The following is a 24,660-nucleotide window of genomic DNA, read 5'->3' on the forward strand; positions in this document are numbered from 1 at the left end:
AGGGATCTTTGGAAATAATTGGTGACATGGAAAGGCACCATCTATGTTATTCATGTTGACATGCATGACAGGGGCCCATATCATGATAAACATCACTGGAATGGCATAGCTGATAAAGGGATACACCAGATGCTTTTTGCACCTGATGAGGCTGATGATCTTCCAGGGAAAAAGGCAGAAGATGAGCTCTGTCCGGAGGATGAAGACAGCAAACTTGGCCCTGGTGACATCTGTGAAAGAGCTGGATTTCCCATGGCTGCCTCTGCTGCTGGGTGGATCTAAGCCTAAACTGTACATGGGAATTCTGACATCATGAAATATGGGCCCAGAAACACGAAGTACCTCTCTCATTAAGAGGCCTAGTCTTCCATTCGCCAATGTGAGAGATGTCAACAAGCCAGAGACTGAAAGGGGCACTTAGGAATTATTCCCAGAGAGGCCACACAGAGAAGTAGACTATATCAGCCCTCTCCTGCCATCCCAAGGTATGACCTACATTTTGGTCATAGTAGACACCTATTCAGGCTGTGGCACTGCTTTTTCAATTTGTCATGCAGATGAAATACATACATGGGATACCTTGGAAAAGTGGTGCTGCCACCACTTTGGGTACCCAGATGACATCTCCTCTGACCAATGATCCCACTCTCCTGCAATAATCCACTCAACAATGGGCTAAGACTCACAGAATTAGACGGACTTCCCATGTCACCACCTACTCATAGGCAGCCAGATCTGTAGAAAACTTTGATGGCTGCCTGAAAAAGGAGTCTTGACGTTTACAACCTGAAAACTGTCTTACTGGATGGACTATGTGCCTTACTTAGGCCCTCTGGAAGTTGACCTCAGCAGTTTTCCAGAAGGGAAACATAGCCTTATCCTGCTTCCTAGTGCAGGGAGGGAAAGAGGATGTGGGAGGAACCTACACTTTGCTGCTGCACATCTGCCCTTAAACCCATCAAGACAAGGACTGATCTGGAAAAGGTGACAAAGGACACACAATTTGAGAATCTCTTTTCAGCCACTGTCATGGGAATCATTCTGCTTTTCACCCCTTTATACCTTCCACACAGTTCACAGATGGTGGGAATTTAGGCCCACAAGGTAGAAGGGTGGGATGACAAAGTTTAGCAGTGCTTAACATGCATGGGGTGCAACTGAATGGGCTGTACCCATGAGGCCTGACACAATCGTACTGGAGGTTAATGGTTCATTACTCAGCCAAAGGGTGCTGATGCAAAATACCAGAAATTGGTTGGTTTTTATAAAGGGTATTTATTTGGGGTAGGAACTTACAGGTACCAGGCCATAAAGTATACGTTACTTCCCTCACCAAAGTCTATTTTCACATGTTGGAACACGATGGCTGCCAATGTCTGTGAGGATTCAGGCTTCCTGGGTTCCTCCCTTCCAGGGTCTTGCGTCTCTCTGGGTTCAGGGTTCCTCTCTTCCCAGGGCTTGCTTCTTCCTGGGCTCAGCGTTCCTCTCTTCCTGGGGCTTGCTTCTCTTTCCTCTGTGAGCTTAATTCCCAGGGCTCCAGCTTAAGGCTTCAGCATCAAACTCCAACATCAAAAACTCTCAACTCTGTCTTTTGTCATGCCTTTTATCTGTGAGTCCCCACCCTTAGTGCCCTACTGATGTGCCCCAATCAAAGACCTAATCATAACTTCATCACACCCAGATACAGATCAGATTACAAACATAATCCAGTATCTATTTTTGGAATTCATAACTATATCAAACTGCTACAGTGGACAATACCTAACCCCTGGTTGGGTGACCAGTCCTCTTGGGAATGGTTATTGAACACCTTCAAGGAATCTAGACAACTCATATCTATTAGGAAGAGGTGGAAGTGGGTTGGAAGATATGGGTAAGGCACTCAGATCAGTGGAAAAGGGATAAGGTTATATAGCTCAGGGCAAGGGGTAGACAGATTGGGTGGCCTTAGAGAGAAAACATAAATTATTGCAAATATGCTGAGAAAACTGTCTCCCATTAGAAGAGGTTACATGAATACAGGCAGTATAGTTATTACTTCCCTCTATAGATTTGACCTGGTGGCAACTTGGAAGGAAAAGACCTTTGTCCAGCTGATGCGGGCTGTCATGGCAGCAAAGAATCTGACTGACTTCTGGATCTACCATCTGATCCCTCACTCCTTCTTCCCTCTTTGCTGAGAACAAATTGACACTCAAGGAGCTAATTTTTCCCTGCCTCACTTTTGAACTGACATCAAGAAGGTTTTCATTTATGCCATGTAACAAAGATAATGGCATAGTGCACACATCTCCACAACTCTTGATAATATGTTGGGATGCAACAACTCCTGATGTAATGAAACTGGCAAATGGTTCAGTCATCTTTACAATTTATTATCTTGAGCAAACATGATTTGCCTGAGGTTGGGGATCCATGATTCTAGATTCACCTATTTTGGTAGATCATTCCTGTTCTGGCTGGAAGCACCAATGAACACATGAATCTCTAGACTTACTTCTAGCCAACAAGGAGGCATATGTGCTGTTGCTAATACCTCATGCTATATATGGGTTAATAACTTGGTGGGGGGGTTGGGGGGGAAGGAGAGTGGAACAGGAGGTGACTGAAATCCAACAGCAAGCCTACTGGCTGAAAAGTGTACAAACAGATTCTATGTGGGACCTCTACAGCTGTCTCCAGACATAGAAGAACATGGATGCAACCGTTATTCCAGACAGGCCTGATCAACTTGCTTGTAATGATACCCATAAGCAAAGCCCTCTTAATGTGCTGTAGCAGCTGCTGTTTCCAAATCATTCCTGTTAGCATTACTGGAAGCCATGAGCCAGTGGGCCTGATCCATCTTTACCTTAATGTCCAAGGTGAGGAGGTGGGCTTATGTTGTGGAAGCTAATGTGGAGGAGTAATCTAGGCCTAGTTGAGAATTCTGAGTGATGGACTACTGGGAAAGTCACTGACACATGCTTAGCAGCCATCTTTCATCCCTCATCTACTCCCATCTTCTTTTCTATTGTGTTTGGACATTTCAATCTGTTTCCACTCTGTAGCCCAGGGGAGATATTAGATCTAATGAAAAGGCCTGACAATACCTTAAATTCAGAAATCAGAAATAAGCAGTTCCAGATGCTTATCAGGGCAGGAACTCTCCATGACAGGGTCTCCTTCCCCTGGAGTGGATAAATACTCAAAACTCAAACAGCAAATATTTATGAAATAGGGCATGTGGTGTTGCCATTAACTGACTCTGACCCAAGCAGTTGGCCTCCCTGGGAGATCAGCCATGGTGAGGTCTCTTCCCCTGCTGTTTTGGACCCTTTGTGCTATGTACGTAATCAAGTGGTCATTTGCTGAAAGTTTCTATTGTGCCTGAGCCTGTGTTCTTATGATGCATCACACAGCAACTCACTCCACAACATATTTCTAATGGCAGAATCCCCACATTGGTTCGCTGACCTGTGGAGTGAGGGCTATAGGAAAGTCCAGGTGGAAGCCACTAGGATTAACTACCTAAAAAATAGAAAACCAAAAGCAATATCATGTTACTGAAGGCATTGCAGAGATTAGTGCCACCACCAAGGTCTTGAAGGTGGCAAGGATTCTGATTCCAACTGTATTCCAATTCAGCTCTCCTATTTGGCTGGTAAAGAAAATAGATGGATCCTGGAGGAAGGCAGCAGATTATTGTAAACTTAACGAGAAGATGACTCCAATTGCAGATGCTGCTTCAGAGGTGGTATCATTGCTTGAGCAAATCAACACATACTTTGGTACCTGGTATGTAGCTATTTGATTAAGCAAATGATTTTTTCTCAATACCTCTTAGTAAAGACCACCAGAAAGTTTTTTTTCAAGCTGGCAAGGTCAACAATATCCCTTCACTGTCCTACTTCATGTATGTATCAACTCTCTAGCCCTAGATCATAATCTAATCCACAGAGAACTTGGTCAGTCACCTTTTCATTTCATAATACATCACACTGCCATTATAGCAATGGCATTATGCTGACTGGACCTAGTAAGCAAAGAAGCAGTAACTACTATAGACGTGTTAATAAGGTATGTGCATGGCAGAATATGGGAGATAAATTGAACAGAAGTTCAGGAGCTTCTACTTTAGTAAAATTTCTAGACATCTAGTTGTCTAGATGCATTTGCACCTGTCTCACCTATAATCAAAAAAACAGACCTGATGCCTTATTGCCCTCTTGGAGTTTTTCTTTTAGTTCCTTACTCTTTTTTAAAACATTTTTTATTCCCCTCCCCCTTGTTGTTTACACTTGCTGTCTTCCGTCTGTGTCCATTCACTGTGTGTTCTTCAGCGTCTGTTTGTCTTTCTTCTTGTCTTTCTCTTTAGGAGGCACCGGGAACCAGTCTCAGGACCTCTGGTGTGGGAAAGAGGCACTCAATTGCTTGAGCCACCTCATCTCCCTGGTCTGCTGCATCTCTCACTGTGTCTCCTCTGCATCTCCCTTTGTTGCATCATCTTGCTGCACCAGCTCTCCACGGTGTGGACTGTTGGATCTCCACAGCATGGGCTGTCAGCTTTCTGTAGTGCAGGCTAGCAGGCTTTCACCAGGAGGTCCTGGGAGTTGAACCCAGGGCCTCCCATATGGTAGATGGGAGCCCGATTGCTTGAGCCACATACATTTCCCTATTTCCTTTTTTATAATCTGCTTTTTAATAGAAAAGTTGTAGGTTTACAGAAAAAACTACATGGAAAATACATATTTCACATATAAAGCCCTATTTTTATCAGTTTGCATTAGTGTGTTACCTTTGTTAAAACTAATGAAAGACTGTAATCGTATTATTAACTATAGTTCAATAATGCTTTATAAGTTTCTGTGTACAAGTTCTTTAAATCCTTGGTTTGATTTATTCTTAGATATTTGATTGTTCTAGTTGCTATTATAAATGGAATTTTTTCTTGATTTCCTTTTCAGATTCTTCATTACTAGTGTTTAGAAACACTACTGATTTTTGGTTGTTGAGCTTATTTGCCACCATTTTGCTGAAATTGTTTATTAGCTCTAGTAACTTTTTTTGGTGGAATTTTCAGAATTTTCTAGATAAAGGATCATGTCATTAGAAAAAAGGTGGTTTTACTTCTTCTTTTCCAGTTTTTTTGCCTTGTATTTCTTTTTCTTGCTTAATTTCTCTGGCTAAACTTCCAGTACAATGTTGAGTAACAGAGGTGAAAGTGGGCATCTTTGTCTTTTCACTGATCTTGGGGGAAAACTTTCATTAACTCACCAGTGAGTATGATGTTAGCTGTGGGTTTTTCAAAAATGCCCTTTATCATTTTGAGAATGTTTCCTCTTATTCTTAGTTATCTAAGTGCTTTTCTTTTCTTTTTATTGAGAAGGGGTGCTAGATTTTGTCAAATTACTTTTCTGCACTGATATGATCATGTGATTCTTTTCTGTCATTCTATTAATGGGATATATAAAGTTAACTGCTTTTCTTATGTTGAACTATCCTTGCAAATCTTGGAAAAAATCAAAGTTGCTTATTATGGAACAATTCATTTAATATACTGATGGATCTTGCTTGCTAGAATTTTGCTGAGATTTTTGCATCTGTATTCACAATGGATATTGGTGGGTACTTTTCTTGATGTATTTTTTTTTTTTTTTTTGTCTTTGGTAGTAGGAATATTGGTTCGCAATTTACTTTACTTGAGGTATATTTATCTGGCTTTGGTAGTAGGGAGATGGTCTCATAGAATGAGTTAGGGAGTATTACCTCTTCTTCAATTTTCTGGAAGAGTTTGAACAGGAGTGGTGTTAATTCTTCTTAGAATGCCAAGTAAAATTCACCATTGAATCCATTTAATCCTGGGCTTTTTTTTGTTTGCAGGGTTTTGATTAATGATTCACTCTCTTTATTTGGTATTTGTCTGTTGAGATCGTCTATTTGTTCTTGAATCAGAGTAGGTGGTTTGTACATTTATAGGAATTTATCCATTTCATCTATTTTGTCTAATGTGTTGAGGTACAATTGCTCATAGTATCCTGTCATAGGATACTGCAGGGTCAGAAGTAATGACTTTCCTTCCAGTTCTGGTTTTAGTTATTGATTTCTTCTCTCTCTTTTTTTCATCAGCCTATTTAAAGTTTTGCCAATTTTATTGATCTTTTCAGAGAAACAAGATTTGGTTTTGTTGATTCTCTTTATTGTTTTCTTATTCCCTGTTCATTTATCTCCATTCCAATCATCATTGTTTCCTTTGTTCTGCTTGCTTTATGTTTAGTTTATTATTGTTTTTTTAGATCCTCAAGTTGTGAAGTTAGTTGTCTGATTAGAGAACATTATTCTTTTTTTTAATGTAATCAGTTAGAGGCATATATTTCCCTCTCAGCACTGCCTTTGCTTCATCCCATTTTCCCCCCCTCCCACATATTTTTTAGAATGGTGTGTTTTCATTTGCCTCAAGATATTTCCTAATTTCCTTTGTGATTTCTTCTTTGATCCATCATTGTTTAGGAGTGAGTTGTTTAATTTCCACATATTTATGAATTTTCTAGTTCTTCTATTGATTTCTAGGTTCATTCCATTGTGGTCACAGAAGTTACAGTGTATGATTTCATTGTTTTTGAATTTATTGAGAGTTGTTTTGTGTCCTAATAGATGGTCTATAATGGAGAATGTACTAGAGAAGAATGGATATTCTTCAGCTGTTTGGTGAAATGTTCTCTATATATCTGTTAGGTCTAGTTGATTTACAGTATCATTCATATCTTCTATGCCCTATTGAAGATGTTCTATCCATTAGTGAAACTGATGTACTGAAGTCTCCTCTTAACATAGAAACATCATTTCTCTGTTGTAATCTCTGAATTATTCGCTTTATATGTTTTGGTATTCTACCATTAGATGCATATATATTTAGAATTGATATGTATTCTTATTGAATTGATCCCTTTATGTCCTTCAGAGCAGTTTCTGACAGTTTATTTTATCTGAAATTAGTATAGCTACCCCCAGCTCACTTTTGGTTACTATTTGCATGGTATCATTTTTTTTTATCCTTTCACTTTCAATCTACTTGTGTCTCTAGCTTCAAGTTGAGTCTCTTGAATACAACACATAGTTGAGTCATGCTTTTTAAAATCCATTTTGGCAATCACAGCCTTTTGACTGAAGAGTTTAATTCATTTACATTTAAAGTAACTACTGAAAGGCAGAACTTTTTTCAGCCATTTTTATTTGGTCTTTGTAAGTCATATACCTTTTTACCCCTCAATTCTTCTGTTAATGCCTATATTCATACTTATTTAGTTTTTTTGTATTACATAATTTCAAGTCCATTCTCATTTCCTTCTGCACATATGTTTTGTATATTTTTTTTGTGGTACCACTGGGCTAAAATTTAATATCCTAAGTCTAGAACATTCATGTTTGATTTCATACCAACCTAACCTCAAAAGCATATACATACACTGCTTTATTCCCCTTTATTCTCCTCATTTTTTGTTGTACTTGTTACAAATTATGTTTTTATATATTATATGTCTCAAACCACAGATTTATCCTACTTTTTAACTTTTTATGCATTTGCTTTTGGAACTTGTCAGAAGTAAAAGGTAGCATTACATATATTTTTTTAAAAACACAACAGTACTTACATTTATAATTATTTTCCCAGAAAATATCATGTTCTTGGAATGAATCCATTCCTATGGGACCTTTTGATTGGATTGAATTCAATTGGGCCTTTGACTGGAGTATTTCAGTGAGGCATAACCCAGGGTGAGTCTCAGCCCCCTAACTGGAGTCCCATATAATTGGGAGAAACATGAAAAGACAAACAGAAAGAGAGCTGCCATTTACCCTGCAATGAGAGAGAGGACTCCAGGACTGCCTACAGCCATGAAATGAGAGAACTCCTGAGACAGTGAGAGAGAGGCCAGAGGCTGGGATCAACAGAGCAGCTTGTAGCTGAAGAGACAAGACTCAGGGAGAATTGAGCCATATGCCTGATGGCCCATGGCGGAGATTGAGGAGAAAGTGAGAAAGGGGGAGAAGGCAGAGACTGCCTACCACTTTGCTGTGCCGTGTGGCAGGAGTCAAAGATCTGCCAGCAGATGACTTTTGGTGAGACAGCATCTCTAATGATGCCTTGATCTGGTCACTTCCATAGCCTCAGAACTATAAGACTTTACCCTAATAAACTCCCATAAAAAGCCAACCCATTTCTGATACTTTTGCATTGGCAGACTTTAGCAAATGAAAACAGAAATTGGTACCAAGAACGGGGTACTGCAAATGTGAACCAAAAATGTTGGAATGGCTTTAAAAATTGGTAAAGAAGATTCTGGAGGCATCGTGAAATGCTTGTTAGAAAAGGCCTAGATTGCTTTGAAGAGACTGTAGAAATATAGATATTAAGGTACTTCTGATGAGACCTTAGAAGGAAATGATGAGTGTATCATTGGAAACTTGCTTTAAAGTGGCAGAGAACTTGGTAAAAGTAACTCGTGATGTTAGATGGAAGGCAGAATTTGAAAGTGATAAAGTAAACTTGGATATTTAGCTGAGGAAACTGCCAAACTAAATGTAGAAAATTCAGCCTGGTTTCTCCTTGCATCTTACAGCAAAATGCAAGAGGAAAGGGATAAGCTGAGACCTGAACTCCTGGGCACAAAGAAGTTGATGGTTTCATAAATAAAAAGCTTCCAGAAAGCTACTCCCCAGAGCATAGTGCCCCATATGAGGGCTTAACTACACATGGAAGCTCCCAGCCATTTCCTTGCAAGTTAGATTGGAAATGCAGTTATATAGAAAGGATTTGTGGAAAGTCCTGCTGTCTGATGATTGGTACCCCTGTGAACTGCATGCAAAACCAACAAGTTTTTTTGTGAAATACACGGATGAAACCATTGTCAGTGTGGACTAAAACAGACAAAAAAGGGAGACTGAAGGAAAAATTACTTGAAAGGCAAAACCATGGAAGCTGAGGTCTGGACTTAAGACATCTTCTTGGGCCAAGAGAGGAACCCCACCCATGTGTGCAGAAAGGGTGTGAGTTTGCCTCAGCATCTGAAGAGGGAGGTTGGGCCTTCTGCCCCATTAGTCAGTAAGTGTTCTGCCACTCTATGCTCCAGAGAGGGTGATGCATATTCTCCAGAGATTAAGGAGAGTGTGCTACCACCCCAATATGCTAAGTGAGTTGAGCCTGTGCCCTAGAGATTGGAGAGAGTGTGGCCATCACTCCCATGTTCTTGGAGGGTGAGGTATAGAGCTCAGTTACCATCCAAATGCTTGATGAGGGTAGAGATAAGAAGATGGCTGCTAGGCAAGCTCTTTTCTGTATTTTTGCATTGGTAGCCTTTAGCAAACTAAAACAACTACTCATATGTTTATCTTTACAAGTGGTCTTTATTTCTTTATGTAACTTTGATCCACCATTTGTCTGGCAGGTCTAGTGTGATGAATGTCCTCAGCTTTTGTTTATTTTGTAAAGTCTTAATCTCTCCCTCAATTTTTTAAAACAGTCTTCCAGATACAGAATTCTTGGTTTGCAACTGTTTTCTTTCAGCACTTTAAATTTTTTGTCCGACTGCCTTCTTGCCTGCATGGTTTCTGGTGAGAAATCGACAGTCTTATTGGGACTCCATAACATGTACATAACATGTTACTTTTCTCTTGCAGCTTTCAGAACTCTCTCCCTGTACTTGGCAGGTAACAGTTTCACTACTATGTGTCTAGGCACGATTTTCTTCAAGTTTATCCTGTTTATTGCTCACTGGGCTTCTTTTTTTAAAGGTTTGTTTAATTATTTATTTATTTATTCATTTATTTATTTTTCACCCTTCTCCCTCTCCCTCCACCCTGCTACTTTTGCTGTCTGTGTCCATTCACTGTGCAATCTTTTGTATCTATTTCTCTTTTTTGTCTTCTCATTTTTTTCTCATCTAGGATTCACTGGGATTTGATCCTGGGGACCTCTGATGTGGAGAGAGGTTCCCTGTAAGCTGTGCCACCTCAGTTCCTGGCTTCTGCTGTGCTTCTTCCCTTTGTCTCTCTTTTGTTGCATCATCATCTTGCTATGTGACTCAACTGCATGGGCACTTGGTTCATTGCATGGGTACTCAGCTTGCCATGCAGGCACTCATGTGGGCACTCAGCTCGCTGCACGGGCACTTGGCTCACCATGCAGCCACTGGCTTGCCGTGCAGGCATGCCTATTTTCTTCTTTTTCACCAGGAGGTCCTGGGTTCCTCCCATGTGGTAGGAAGCCCTGCTTCCCTGGGCTTCTTGAATGTACACATTCATGCCTTTCATTAAAGTTTAGAAGTTTTCTGTCATTAATTCTTTGGCTGTTCCTTCTGCCCTTTCTATCTTTCTTCTCTTCCCGTGAATTTCATAGTGCATATATTGGTATACTTGATAGTGTTCCACAGGGCTCTTAGGTGCTGTTTACTTTTTGAAAATTCTTTTTTCTTTTTGCTCCTCGGCCTGAATTATTTCAATTATCTTGTCTTTACATTCACTCTGCTGTTGAACTCCACTAGGGAATTTTTCACTTATTGAGGCCTTCAATTCCAGTATTTCTGTTTGATTCCTTTTTAAAATTTCTATCTTTTCACTAAAATTCTCAAACTGTTCAATAATTGTTTTCCTGATACTCTTTCATTCTTTTTCTGTGTTTTCTTTCACCTCCTTGAGCATAGAGGATCATTTTTCTCAAAGTCTTTGTACAGAACATTCAAAGTCTGGTCTTTGCAGATGGTTTCTGAAATTTTATCTTTTTCCTGTGGATGAGCCATCATTTCTGATTTCCTTTTTTGTTTCAGCCTCTGAGCTTTGTTTTCCTTAAATCTATATCTAAGTAGTGATATGAAAGAGATATTCTTGAGTGCCAGGAACTAACATAAAGAAACAAACCAAGACAAAAACTCCTTTCACAGTCTTTGCAAATTGTATCTGTATTCACCGGCTTTTCCTTGAGTTTCACCCTCCTATCAAAAAGATCAGCCTGAGGCAAATCTACAGTGCAGGGTCCCCTTTTTCTGAGCCTGTGTCTTGTCCTGAACTTATACTTGCTCCTGGTCTCAGAAATTCTCTTGTTTAAAGGAATTTTAATGCCCCCTGTATTTCCTGTGGCACAGACTTTCTCACTGTTCCAGGTGCTCATTGCATGACTTAAAACAGTAATCCTTTACCCCATGCTGGTTTGACTTAATTGTTTATTACTCTGCTTTAGCTGTCTGCAAGCTGATTCTGCCTGCAAGGAAAGTTGTGGAAGGGCAAGCCCAAGATGAGTTTCCTGATTCAGTCTTAAAGGCTGATTGATAGATTGGAATGGACATGCAGACACCCAGTGTGCACAAGTAGTTGTTGTGCTCCTTCTGGTATAGGACCAGGAACCCACTATGGGAGCAAAGACTGGCTCCACATTTGGCTGTGGATAGGCTGGGAGAGGAACTAGCAAGGGTGCTATGAGTTTCTTACCATTTTCAAAGCTGTGTTTTTTTTACTTGAACCTTGCCCAATTACTTCAACCCTTTAACTGTTTTCTGAGATTTTCCAGAAGATGGCTCTGTCAGTGTTTTCTAGTTGTTCAAAGATTCTGTGGGGAATGTTGCCCAGGGTGTTTTATGCTACTACCTTGATGCACTATTCTTTGGATTTTCAAGGTAACATAGTCCTCATTTGGGTTTGCTTTTTCAGCCCATTTAACAAGTGACCTGAAAAGATGGTGGTTGTGGGTGGGTAGCAGAACAAGATGAGGCTCTGCAACAATTCCAGGCTGCCATGCAAGCTTCTCTGCTACTTGGGTCATATGATCCAGCAGTTTCAATGATGCTGGAAATGTCAGTGACAAATAGAAATGCTGTCTGAAGCCTCTGGCAGGATGCTATAGGAGAACCATGGTAGAGACCCTTGCAATTTTGGAGCAAAGCCCTGCCATCCTCAGCAGATAACTACTCTCATTTTGTGAAATACCTTTTGTCTTAGTCCTGGGCTTTAGCAAAAACCAAATGCTTAACCATGGACCATTAATCACCATGAAATCGGAGTTGCCCATCATGAACTGGGTATTGCCTAACCCACGAAGCCATAAAGTTGGGTATATATAGCAGCACTCCATCATCAAGTGGAAGTGGTACATATGAGATTAGGCTTGAGCATGACCTGAAGGTCCAAGTAACTTATACAAGGAAGTGGCTCAAATACCTATTATGACCACTCATGCTCCATTATCTTCTTTCCAGACCTCCCAGCTATGATTTCTTAGGGAGGTCCCTACAATCAATTGACCAAGGAAGCAGAAACTCAGGCCTAGTTTATAGACTGTTTTGCATGTGTATCAGTTTGATATTTTTTATGAATTCCAAAAATAGATATTGGACTGTGTTTTTAAACTGGTCTGTTCGTATGGGTATATTAGATTGTATTAGATTCAGAGGCTTCACTTTTACTTTATTAAATCAAGATTAGGGCTTTTATTTGACCATGTCATTAGGGCATGCAGGGTTGAATCCCTACCCCATTGGTGGGGATAAAACAGATTCTCACATGGAAGTAAATACAAGGAGAAGGGGAACACAGAATGAGACAAGCAGGAAGAGAGAGTGCTCCACAGACACAGCCCTGGGAAAAGAGATGAGCCTGATAGTCTACAGTTCACCTTGTGGAGAGACCAGAGCAGCTGAGCGCAGAAAGAAATGAGCCCCAGGGAGGCTGAGGAGCCTTATGCCAGCCGACAGCTGAGAATGGAAGACGCTGGGACCACGGAGCCTTAATTAGGAAGAAGGAAGGCTGAACCCTTACAGACATCACCCACCATCTTGTGTCAACAGACTTTGGGTGAGAAAGCAGCTTTTATGGTACCAAGAGTCAGACTTTTTAGGGCTTGGTAACTGTAAGCTTCTACCCCAAATAAGTATTCTTCATAAAAGGCAACAGAGTTCTGGTACTCTGCATTAGCACCCCTTTGGCTGACTAATGTACAGGTACGATCTGAAAGTAAAAAACAGCAGTACTACAGCTGCCCTTTTTGGGGGCATCCTTCAAGGACAGTGATGAAGGGAAATCGTTCCAGAGGGCCGAACTTTGAGCAGTGCACCTGGTTGTTCATTTAGCTTAGAAGGAGAAATGGCTAGAAGTGCATTTGTATACTGATTCATGGGGGTATGGCCAATCATTTAGCTGGATGGTTGGGGACTTGGAAGGAACATGATTAGAAAACTGGTGACTAAGAGGTCTGTTAGAGAGGTATGTGGACAGAATTTTCTAAATGGGCAAAAAAATGAAGATATTTGTTTCCCATGTGAATTTTCACAAAAGTGTAACTTCAACAGAGGTGAATTTAAATAATCAAGTGGATAGGATGATATATTAAGTGAATACCAGTTTGCTTCTTTCCCCAGCCATTCCTGTCAGTGTCCTATGGGCTTATGAACAAAGTAGCCATCATGGTAGGGATGGAGGTCACACAAGCTCAGTGACATGGACCTCTATTCACCAAAGTGAACCTGGCTACAGGTATTGTTGAGTGCCCAATATGTCAGCAACAGAGACCAACACACTTGCCAATATGGCACTGTTTCCCAAGGTGATCATCCTGCTACCTAGTGGCAAGTTGATTACATTAACCACTTCCGTCATGGAAGTGACAGCATTTTGTACTTATTGGGAAAAAAACTTGTCCTGGATATAGATTTGCCTTCCTTATACATGAAGCTTTCTACAAAAACTACTGATGTGGGCTATAAGTAAAAAGCTCTTTGTCTCTTCAGAGATAACTAAGTTGTTTGACTTGTGAGTGTAGAACGGTAAAAGGCTGCAGTCCTGCTCTTAAAAACCAGCAGCGGCTCCAGTCCCAAGAAATGTTTAACAATGCGAGGGCTATAAACTTTAAGTATTTAAGAGAAATGCAAAAACCAAATACTCTAAAGGCTTATCTAAAATGTCTAGAGTCCATGCTAAAAGCTTACCTAAGATGTAAAAGATATATGCTAATTAAAGCCTATTGAAAACTGAAACAAAGGGACCATTTAGCCTTTCCTCTCTGTATAAAAGACATTTGAAAATCTTGTTCAGAGCTCGAGATTCAAACTAAAAGCTCCCAAGTCCGGCCGGCCGTCAATAAACCATTTTTCCTTCTCAAAATCATTGCTGAGTCCTAGCCTCTCTATACTCAAATAATTAAACTTCTCTTAAATTCCACAACACTACCATCTGTGGAACTTACAGAATGTCTTATCCACTGTCATGTTATTCCACATAGCACTGCTCCTGATCAAGTAACTCACTTCATAACAAATGAAATGAGGCAATGGGCTCATGCTCATGGAATTTCCTAGTCTTATCATGTTCCTCATTACTGTGAAGCAGCTGGATTGACAGAACAGCTGGATTGACAGAACATAATTTTCAAGGCTCAATTATGTACCAAGTATATGACAATTCCTTGCAGGGCTGGGAAGTGTTTTCCAGGAGGCTGTATATGTTCTAAATCAGTGTCCAAAATGCAGTATCTCCTATAGCCAGGATTCACGGGTCCAGGAATCAAGGGATGGAAATCGGAGTGGAACCATTCACTATTACCCCCAGTGATCCACTTGAAAGTATTTTGCTTCCTGCTGCAATCTTATGCTATGCCTGGTTGGATGTCTTGTTCTAAAAGGAAGAGTCCTACCAGTAGACACAACATTTCTTTTTTTTTTGTATGAGCGGGGACATTAGAACCCTATATTCTGCTGAGACTTTGCCAGATAAACCTGTGATGGCCTGCCTTGTGGAGACTACAAAATGTGAAGCTTGTATCATCTGCCCCAGGGAGTCTGGACCCCCTCCAAGCCCCGAGGCAAGTACCAGTCAAACTCTAGCATACACTGCCCAACCTCTACCCTGCCCTGAGGAATTTGCCTTCCTAACCCCTGCCTGAAGAGATTATTCTCCCCACACGAAAATACAAAGGAATGCCCTGAGGTCAGTAGCTTGGGAGCATTTCTAATCCTTTTTACCACCCCCACACACCTCTTCTCTTCGAGAACTATTACTAGACTAAAATCACAACAAAGTCCCAAAGGTGAAGTACAAGTGTGAACCATGAGGAAGTACGTTATTCTCTTTAAGAACTGCAAGAGTTTTCCAACATATATAGATGGAAATCCAGGAAATGCGTGTGGGAATGGATACTAAGGGTATGAGATAATAGTGGAAGGAATTTAAAGTTGGATCAGGATGAATTTCTTGATATAAGCCCACTAAGCAGAAATTCTGGAGTCAAAGCTGTAGCTTTGAAGCAGGCTAGTAAGACAGGGAATTAATATATAGATCTGGAACCTGGCAGTGTCCACGTGGACATCTGTAACCCTCAGGATGGCTGCTGGAAAAACCCCACCCCCAGGATTCTGCTATTCAGAACAAAAATTTCTGGAAGCAAAGAAAAGCCGGGGATGTTCCCTAAGTACTTTATCATTGGGTCCTCACTGCAACAATGTTTCTATTGACCTAGAAGTTAAGTCTACCACCTGGTCACTTTGGGCTTCTCATACTTCTAAATCAGTAGGCAAAGAAGGGAGTTAATATACTGGCTAGGATGACTGATCCTGATTATCAAGGGGAAATAGGCCTGCTACCACACAATGGAGGTAAAGAAAAGTATGCCTGGAATACAGGTGATCCCTTAGGACATCTTTTAGTACTACCATGCCTGTGATTAATGTAAACTATAACAACTCAATCTGGGTGAGATTACTAATGGTACTATTGAAGGTTTGGGTCACCTGTGATACAAAAAATAACAACAGTTGAGGTGCTTGCTGAGAGTAAAAGGAATACAGAGGGAAGCAGACTTAGCCCAGTGGTTAGGGTGTCCGTCTACCACATGGGAGGTCCATGGTTCAAACCCTGGGCTTCCTTGACTCGTGTGGAGCTGGCACACGTGCAGTGCTGATGCACGCAAGGAGTGTGCCCCATAAGGAGAGCCGCCCAGCGCCAAAGAAAGTGCAGCCTGCCTAAGAATTGCGCCGCCCACACCGAGAGCTGACACAACAAGATGATGCAGCAAAAAGAAACACAGATTCCCGCGGTGCTGACAACAACAGAAGCGGACAAAGAAGACGCAGCAAACAGACAGAGAACAGACAACTGGGGTGGGGAGGGGAAGAGGAGAGAAATAAATAAATAAATAAATCTTTGGGGGAAAAAAGAGCAGCTCTAGAAGAAAGGGCCATGCAGTAGGAAGGGGAACATTAAAAAAAAAAAAAAGGAATACAGAATGGGTAGTGGAAGATGGTAGTTACAAATATGAGCTACAATCATGTGACTAGTTGCAGAAATGAGAAGTAAGATGGTTTTTATGCGTAGTTGCTCTTGTTTTATTCTAAATATATATATACAAAATATCTATAAAGCACATCTCTTTTTTGTCTTCCCTTTCTTATCACATTACCAAATAACATAAGTTGCATTAATTTTAGGTTATAGTATTTAGGTACAGGATACTGAGTTTGTACACTTCATACACGTACACTCAAATATACTATAGTTAAATAAAAATGGAAGTAAAATATTTTAAGTAATCAATAGGAAGGCAGAAAAAAATAAACAAAAAAAATAGTTAAGAAACAAAAGTACAAGGGTGGGCATAAGTCCTAACATATCAGTAATCACATAGATGTAAATGGTCTAAATGCAGACATTAAGACAGAGTTGGCAAAGTGGATTAAAAACATGACCTTTGAGGCTGGTTTGAAGTAGAATTCTTCCAGAGAGAATTCACTTCTGTCCATTTGTGTGGAGACATTTCCAACCTAGGTTCACTTTAAATTAAATTTTTCTGGGCTTGATGTTTTTTAGAGTGCACATATAGTCCAAATCTGAGCCATCTTGTGCTTTGATATGAAGAGATGACAACTGGACTCAAACTCCTCTCCAGAAACAGCAACACCTGGAGAGTTAGATCTGGGTTAAAACTGTTTACTCAAAAATACAGTGAACTGATGCTATATTCTAGATACTATGATCTATACAATGAACTAAAGCTGTGCTAGATTTGCCTATGTTTAGTGCAAAGATTGAAGTTACTGTGAGGAATATTAACCATATGATTCAGATTGTTCATTAAATGAGTTATAGGACCCAGCTATTGCAAATCTCTTTTGGGGCAGTGGTATTTAGCAAAATAGAAAAGCTAATGTGGCAGTTTGATATTGTTTATGAATTCCAAAAACAGATATTGGATCATGTTTGTAAACTGGTCTGTTCTTCTGGGCATATTAGATTATATTGGATTCTGAAGTTTCACTTTTACTTGATTAAACAATGATTACGGCTTTGGTTGGGCCACGTCAGTAGGACATTGAGTCTCCATCCCCTGGGTGGGTGTGGACTCACAAGAAAACCACACTGCAGAAAAGGGAGGTGAGAGTTTTGATCCTGGAGCCTCAGAAGTAAAGACACAGAGAAGCAGATAAGTGAGTAAGGAGAGAAGGTTCAATTAGACATGGCAGAGGCCCTGGGAAGAGAGACAGCTATTCACCTGATAGTCTACAGATGGCCTTATGGAGCAAGCAGAGAAGATAAGTCCAGAGAGAAATGAGTCCTGGGAAGAGAAGAACCCAGGAATCCTAAACCCTTGCAAACATTGGCAGCCATCTTGCTCCAACATGTGGCAACAGACTTGGGTGAGGGAGGTAGCTTACACTTTATGGCCTGGTAATGTAAGCTTCTACCCTAAATAAATACCGTTTATAAAAACCAACCAATTTCATTAGCAATCCTTTGGCTGACTAATACAGGTAGGGAGATGGGGAAGCAAGGGCAAAGGTAGCAACTTTCCTGTGGTTCCTTACCAATGTCAGTCTCACTTGTCTTTTGAAACCAAGTGCATCTTCTGTGATGTTGAGACCTAGAGGCTGTGCCTGAAACATTGTGGACATGCCCCAAGACAATGTACTTGCTATGTATGCTGTATTTACTGTCCTGTAGCCTTTTATATGCTAAGTAAAGTTCTTGTGTTTAAAAAGCAGAAATCTGCAAGATGGCAATATTGTTGATATTAAATTATTATTTTAAATGACACATGTTGTTTTCACATGATCTAAATAATTCTTCGGGGTAATATGATTCACTGATAAAATGTGGCAAAAATAGATTAGCCCTATTTATTTTGTCCATAAAGCCTGACTAAAGCACTTTATGCCCTACTATTATGGATAATTCTATATAATCTAAAAAATTAAATGAATATTTAAAATGCAATTGAAAGAAGTTATTGAGGATTACAATGACAAATCTCTTTATAAAATGAAAAACTGCTCATCAATTTTTTTTATTAACTTATTCATTTTTTCCCCCATTCTAATCCATATTTTATTTCTCCATCCTGAGGACCCTGGGATGATGATGCCCACTCCACCTCTAAGTTGAGAAAGGGCTTAGATCCCATATGGCTGATGGATGGGACTCTCCTACTTGTAGCCGTAGACTCTCTCAGTTCCTTGGTGTGGTGGTTGACCATCCTCACCTTCTTGTTAGCTGGCCTGGGTAAGTCCAACAAACTGGAGAGTAGGTGTTGCAACTCTGCTGAGGCTCAGGGCCCAGCTGACACATGGACAGTCCAGAGATTCAAGTCTCCAGGGCACACACCAACTCCAGCGCCAACCACAGGTTCAGTAAGAGTGACAGAAGAGGCATGAACTCAGATATTCATTTGTTCTTAGTGAGTAAATCTATATAATAAAGAACCTCATAGCATTTCTATGAGTTAGATAATAACACTAAATAACTAAGTAGAAATCACCATACGAGCTAATTGCAAAATCTAGAATAGAACTGACTCAGATTTCCAGGGCAGTCATAACAATGTAATGCAAACTGGGTGGTTTAGCACCAAACAGTAGCCGGAAAGTTATTATCTCACAGCTCTGGAGACTAAAAATCTGAAATCAAGGTGTCAGCAGAGCCATGCTTCCTCTGAAATCAGTAGGAACTTCTAATCCTTGCCTCTTTCCTGGCTCTGGTGGTAGATTGCCAGCAATCCATGGCATTCTTTGTCTCAATCATCACATTGCATTCACCCTTTGTCTATATGTCTGTGTCCAAATTTCCTCTTTTTATAAAGACACTGATCATATTGGATTAAGGGCTCACCCTACTCCAGTTTTGACCTTATTTTAATAGCCTAATTTTCTGTGTAACACTAATATTAAAAAAAGGTCAGATTCTGAGATACTGGAGGTACTGGAGGATTAGAAATCCCAACATACCTTTTTGGGGGACCCAATTCAATCTGTAACAAAAACCCAAGTAATAATAGACCATAGTGGTTGCTCTATTATTGCTAATGAAATTAACCCTTTCTTTTTTTCAATTAAAAAAAATTGATGGATTGGTCATGTTCAAGAAAACAAAAGAATCTGATTTTTTTAACAAGTCAATGGGGCATAAAATATAGACTCAGGGATATTATATACTACTAATTTGTGAGGGCAGTTCAATTAGGTACTAGGACAGAAAGTGCCAAACCTAGTTAGGTAACTTGCCAAAGTTCACATAGCTAGTAAATGCAAACAAATGCAAGGATATGAACTAAGGTGCCTGATTTCAAAGTTAGAGCTTGTAATCAATGGTGCCAATCAAGATGGATGTACGAACTATAGCATTTCTCTCCTACTGATTCTGGACAGAATTAAAAAGAGTGACTACCTGAGGATGCTGAAAAGTAACCAATAGCAGGCAGACTGGGGACTGAAGTCAAAACTTGAAAAACTGTCCTTACTGGGGCTAGTCTCATTTGCAAACTGCACTTCAAAAAACTTAATCACAATATGTACCAAGTCTCAGACTAACTTGTGAATGGTGTATACGCTGGGCAGATCCAAACAGTATAGCATAAGCAGAGCCACCAACCACTGAAGGTGAGAAAAAATTTTGCTTAATTTAACCAGACTGATCGAACACTAACATAAACAAACTAAAAATCCCACAAAAGATTTTCACATAACCCAGAGTCTCACAATATAATATTCAAAGTGTTCAGGATACAATCCAAAATTACATGACATACAAAGAACCAGGAAAGTTTGAGTTATTCTCATGGAAAAGACAATAGATATTGACCTGAGGTGTCCCAGATATAGGAACTGTCAAAAAATAATTTTACATAATTATGTAACTACTTATTACATAATAACAATTGACCTGTGGGACAGTAACAAAAGATCTATCATTCATATATCATAGGCATTCCAGAAGGAGAGGAGAAAGAGATTGCTGCATAGAAAATATTTGGAAAAATAATGGCTGAACCTTTCCCCAAATTGGTAAAAAACATAAATTTAGGAAACTTAGAAAGCTCAGTGAACACCAAAAGGATAAATGCAAAGAAAAACCACTCCTGGGCACATCATAATCTGGTTTGCTGAAGTCCAAGTTTAAGAAAAAGATCTTCAAAACAGAGAAAAATGATAACATTACACATAAGGGAATAGCATTTGAAGGACTATGTAATTCTCTTTAGGAACCATGGAGACAGAATACAGTGGAATAACCTTTTTTTAAAGTGCTGAATGACGGGAAACGGACTTTGGCCCAGTGGTTAGGGCGTCCGTCTACCACATGGGAGGCCGGCAGTTCAAGCCCCGGGCCTCCTTGACCCGTGTGGAGCTAGCCATGCGCAGTGCTGATGGCGCGCAAGGAGTGCCGTGCCACGCAGGGTGTCCCCCGCGTAGGGGAGCCCCACGCGCAAGGAGTGCACCCATAAGGAGAGCCGCCCAGCGCGAAGGAGGGAGCAGCCTGCCCAGGAATGGCGCCGCCCACACTTCCCGTGCTGCTGACGACAACAGAAGCGGACAAAGAAACAAGAAACAAGACGCAGCAAAAAGACACAGAAAATAGACAACCGGGGGAGGGGAGGGGAATTAAATAAATAAAAATAAATCTTTAAAAAAAAAAAAAAAAAAAAAAAATAAAGTGCTGAATGACAATAACTATTAACATGTAATTCTAGTGAAAATATCCTGCAGGAATGAAGGTAAGGTAAAGATTTTTTTTTCCCCAGCAACTGTTTTATTTTGTTTTATTTTATTTTATTTTATTTTTTATTTTTAGTGATAATATTCTTGTTATATTATCTCATAATTTGTAACAAATGTTCCCCAACAATATAGTAGTGTGTTGGTGGATGGTTGTTGTATGGGAATTCCACACATGTTCATGATTGTTTTGAAATTTCACAACTCTCTAATAAAAATATATTTTAGAACAAGAAGTAAAACTATCTCTTTTCTGAGATGACATGATCTTAGAAGTAGAAAAATCCTATAGCAATCACACAAACACATGTCTATTTACACTTATGCACACACACATCCTACCTATTAGAGCTAATACATAAATGCAGTAAAGTTTCAGGATGAAAGATTAACATGCATAAGTCAATTGTATTTATTTTTATTTATTTTTTTATTTTTTGATAATTAAATGGGTTTTATTATTTTTTTCCATTTCATGCTTTCCATGAAAATCTTTCTTTTTTTGGTCTTTATTTATTTTTTTAATATTACATTAAAAAAATATGAGGTCCCCATATACCCCCCCTCACCCCACTCCTCCGCCCATAACAACCTCCTCCATCATCATGAGATATTCATTGCACTTGGTGAATACATCTCTGAGCACCACTGCACCTCATGGTCATTGGTCCACATCATAGCCCACACTCTCCCACATTCCACCCAGTGGGCCATGGGAGGACATACAATGTCCGGTAACTGTCCCTGCAGCACCACCCAGGACAACTCTAAGTCCTGAAAACGCCCCCACATCTCATCTCTTCCTCCCACTCCCTACCCCCAGCAGCCACCATGGCCACTTTCTCTACATCAATGTCACATTTTCTTCGATTACTAATCACAATAGTTCATGAATAGAATATCAGTAAGTCCACTGTAATCCATACTCTCTTCCTCCATCCTGTGGACCTTAGAATGATTGTGTCCACTCCACATCTATATCAAGAGGGGACTTAGATTTCACATGGATGCAGTTCTCCTGCTTTCAGTTGCAGGCAGTCTTGGCTCCCTGGTGTGATGGTTGACCTTCTTCACCTCCATGTTAGATGAGTGGGGTAAGTTCAATAAACCAGAGTGTAGGAGTTGCAAGTCTGCTGAGGCTCAGGGCCTGACTATCACATGGTCAGTCCAGAGATTCAGGTCCCCTGGGTATACATTAAACCCCAGCACCAACTGCAGTCCAGCAACTGTTTTAAAAACTAGAGCTTTAACTATTGACAACATAACAGTGATATACTAATACAACCCTATAAATCAGGTGTTTAAAACCTTGACATGGACCAATTCACTTAATCAAAAGACAGTGGTACAATAAAAATAGCCTGATTAGCTATATGAGAAAAACAAAACAAAAACGAAATCAGTAAATGATAGAATCAGAATAGAACCCAAGCAGTCTGACCATGTTCTTAACCATTGCAGGCATACCTAATTTCACTGGACTTCATTTTATTGCACTTCATAGATGTGTTTGTGAAAAAATGAAGGTTTGTGACAACTCTGCATCAAGCAAGTTGGGTAAGCACCATTTTTGCAACAGCATGTGCTCATTTCCTGTCTCTGTGTTGTATTTTGTTACCTCTCACAGTATTTCAAAGTTTTTCGTTGTTAGTATATCCATTATGGTGATCATTGATCTGTGAGGTTTCTATTGGGATTGTTTTGGATAATTCTGCATATAAGACGGTGAACTTAATCGATAAATGTTGTGCATGTTCTGGCTGCTCCACTGACAGGCTATATCCCCATCTCTCTCCCTGTCCTCTGACCTCCCTCCTTCCTGAGACACAACAATGCTGAAATTAGGCCTATTAGTAACCTTACAATAGCCTTTAAGAATTCAAGTGAAAGGAAGCCTTGCATGTCTCTCACTTTAAATCAGAAGCTAGAAATGACTAAGCTAGGTGAAGAACACATATCAAAAGCAGACATAGGCCAAAAGTGAGGCCTCTTGCACCAAACAGTAGCCAAGTTGTAAACAGAAAAAAAAAAAAAAAGTCCTGGAAGGAAATTAAAGTGCTACTCCAATTCACATGAATTTACATGTGTTCACATGAATGATAAGAAAGCAAGCAAAAGAGTACATACTGTTGGTAAGGAGAAAGTTTTAGTGGTCTGGATAGAAGCTCAAACCAGCTACAACATTCTCTTAAGCCAAAGCCTACTCCAGAGCAAGGCCCTAACTCTCTTCAGTTCTATGAAAGAGAAGAGAAGTTTGAAGTTAGCTGAGTTTGGTTCATGAGGTTTAAGGATAGAAGCTGTCTCCAAAACATGAAAGTGCAAGGTGAAGCAGCAAGTGTTGCTGTAAAAGCTGCAGCAAGTTATCTAGAAGATCTAGCTAAGGCCATTGATGAAGGTGGCTACACCAAACAACAGATTTTCAATGTAGATGAAATACCCTTCTATTGGAAAAAGATACCATCCAGGACTTTCATAGCTAGAGAGGAGAAGTCAATGTGTGGCTTCCAAGCTTCAAAGGACAACATCTTGTTAGGGGCTAATGCAGCTGATGACTCTAAGTTGAAGCCAATGCTCATTTAGCATTCCAGAAATCCTGGAGAATTATGCTACATCTTCTAAAATCTACTCCTCCTGTATCCTATAAATGGAAGAACAAGGCCTGGATGACAGCATATCTATTTTCAGCATGGTTTACTGAACATTTTAAGCCCACTGTTGAGACCTACTGCTCATAAAAAAAGATTCCTTTCAAAATATTACTGCTTATTGACAATGCATCTGGTCATCCAAGACCTTGATGGAGGTATTCACCAAGATGAATGCTGTTTTCATGCCCGCTAACACAGCATCCATTCTGCAGCTCACCGATCAAGGAGTCATTTTGACTTTGAAGTCTTATACTGAATAAATACATTTTGTTAAGCTATAGCTGCCATAGGCAAGGATTCCTCTGATGGATCTGGGCAAAGTAGATTGAAAACCTTCTGGAAAGGATTCACCATTCTAGATGCCATTAAGAGCATCCATGATGCATGGGAGGAGGTCAAAACATCAACATTAACAGGCATTTGGAAGAAGTTGATTCCAACCCTCATGGATATCTTTGTGAGGTTCAAGACTTCAGTGGAGGAAGTGACTGCGTGTATGGTAGGAACAGCAAGAAAATTAGAATTAGAAGTGGAACCTGAGGCTAGATTTTATAAATTGGTTGATTTTTATAAAGGGCCTTTATTTGGGGTAGGAGCTTACAGATTCCAGGCCATAAAGCATAAGTACTTCCTTCACCAAAGTCTGTTTTCCCATGTTGGAGCGAGATGGCTGCCGACAGCTGCTAGGGTTCAGGCTTCCTGGGTTCCTCCCTTCCAGGGTCTTGCTTCTCTTCACATTCAAGGTTCCTTTCTTCCTAGAGCTTGCTTCTTCCTGGGTTCAGGGTTCCTCTCTTCCTGGGGCTGGCTTCTCTTTCCTCTATGAGCTTAGTTCCCAGGGCTCCAACTTAAGGCTTCAGCATCAAAGTCCAACATCAAAAACCCTCAACTCTGTCCTTAGCCATGTCTTTTATCTGTGAGTCCCCACTCTTAATAATGTGGCCCAATCAATGCCCTAATCATAACTTAATCACCCCAGGTACAGACCAGATTACAAACATAATCCAATATCTATT

The 24,660-nt window shown here is 40.1% G+C and overlaps 1 protein-coding gene across 22 annotated transcripts in view; it reads right to left on the reverse strand.

Annotated features, from left to right (window-relative positions):
• Positions 1-24,660, reverse strand: part of GPHN (gephyrin) — an 801,248-nt gene that overhangs the window by 351,349 nt on the left and 425,239 nt on the right. The window lies entirely within an intron of this gene.

This window comes from Dasypus novemcinctus, chromosome 3 (genome assembly GCF_030445035.2).
Source record: "Dasypus novemcinctus isolate mDasNov1 chromosome 3, mDasNov1.1.hap2, whole genome shotgun sequence".
NCBI classification, from domain to species: domain Eukaryota; kingdom Metazoa; phylum Chordata; class Mammalia; order Cingulata; family Dasypodidae; genus Dasypus; species Dasypus novemcinctus.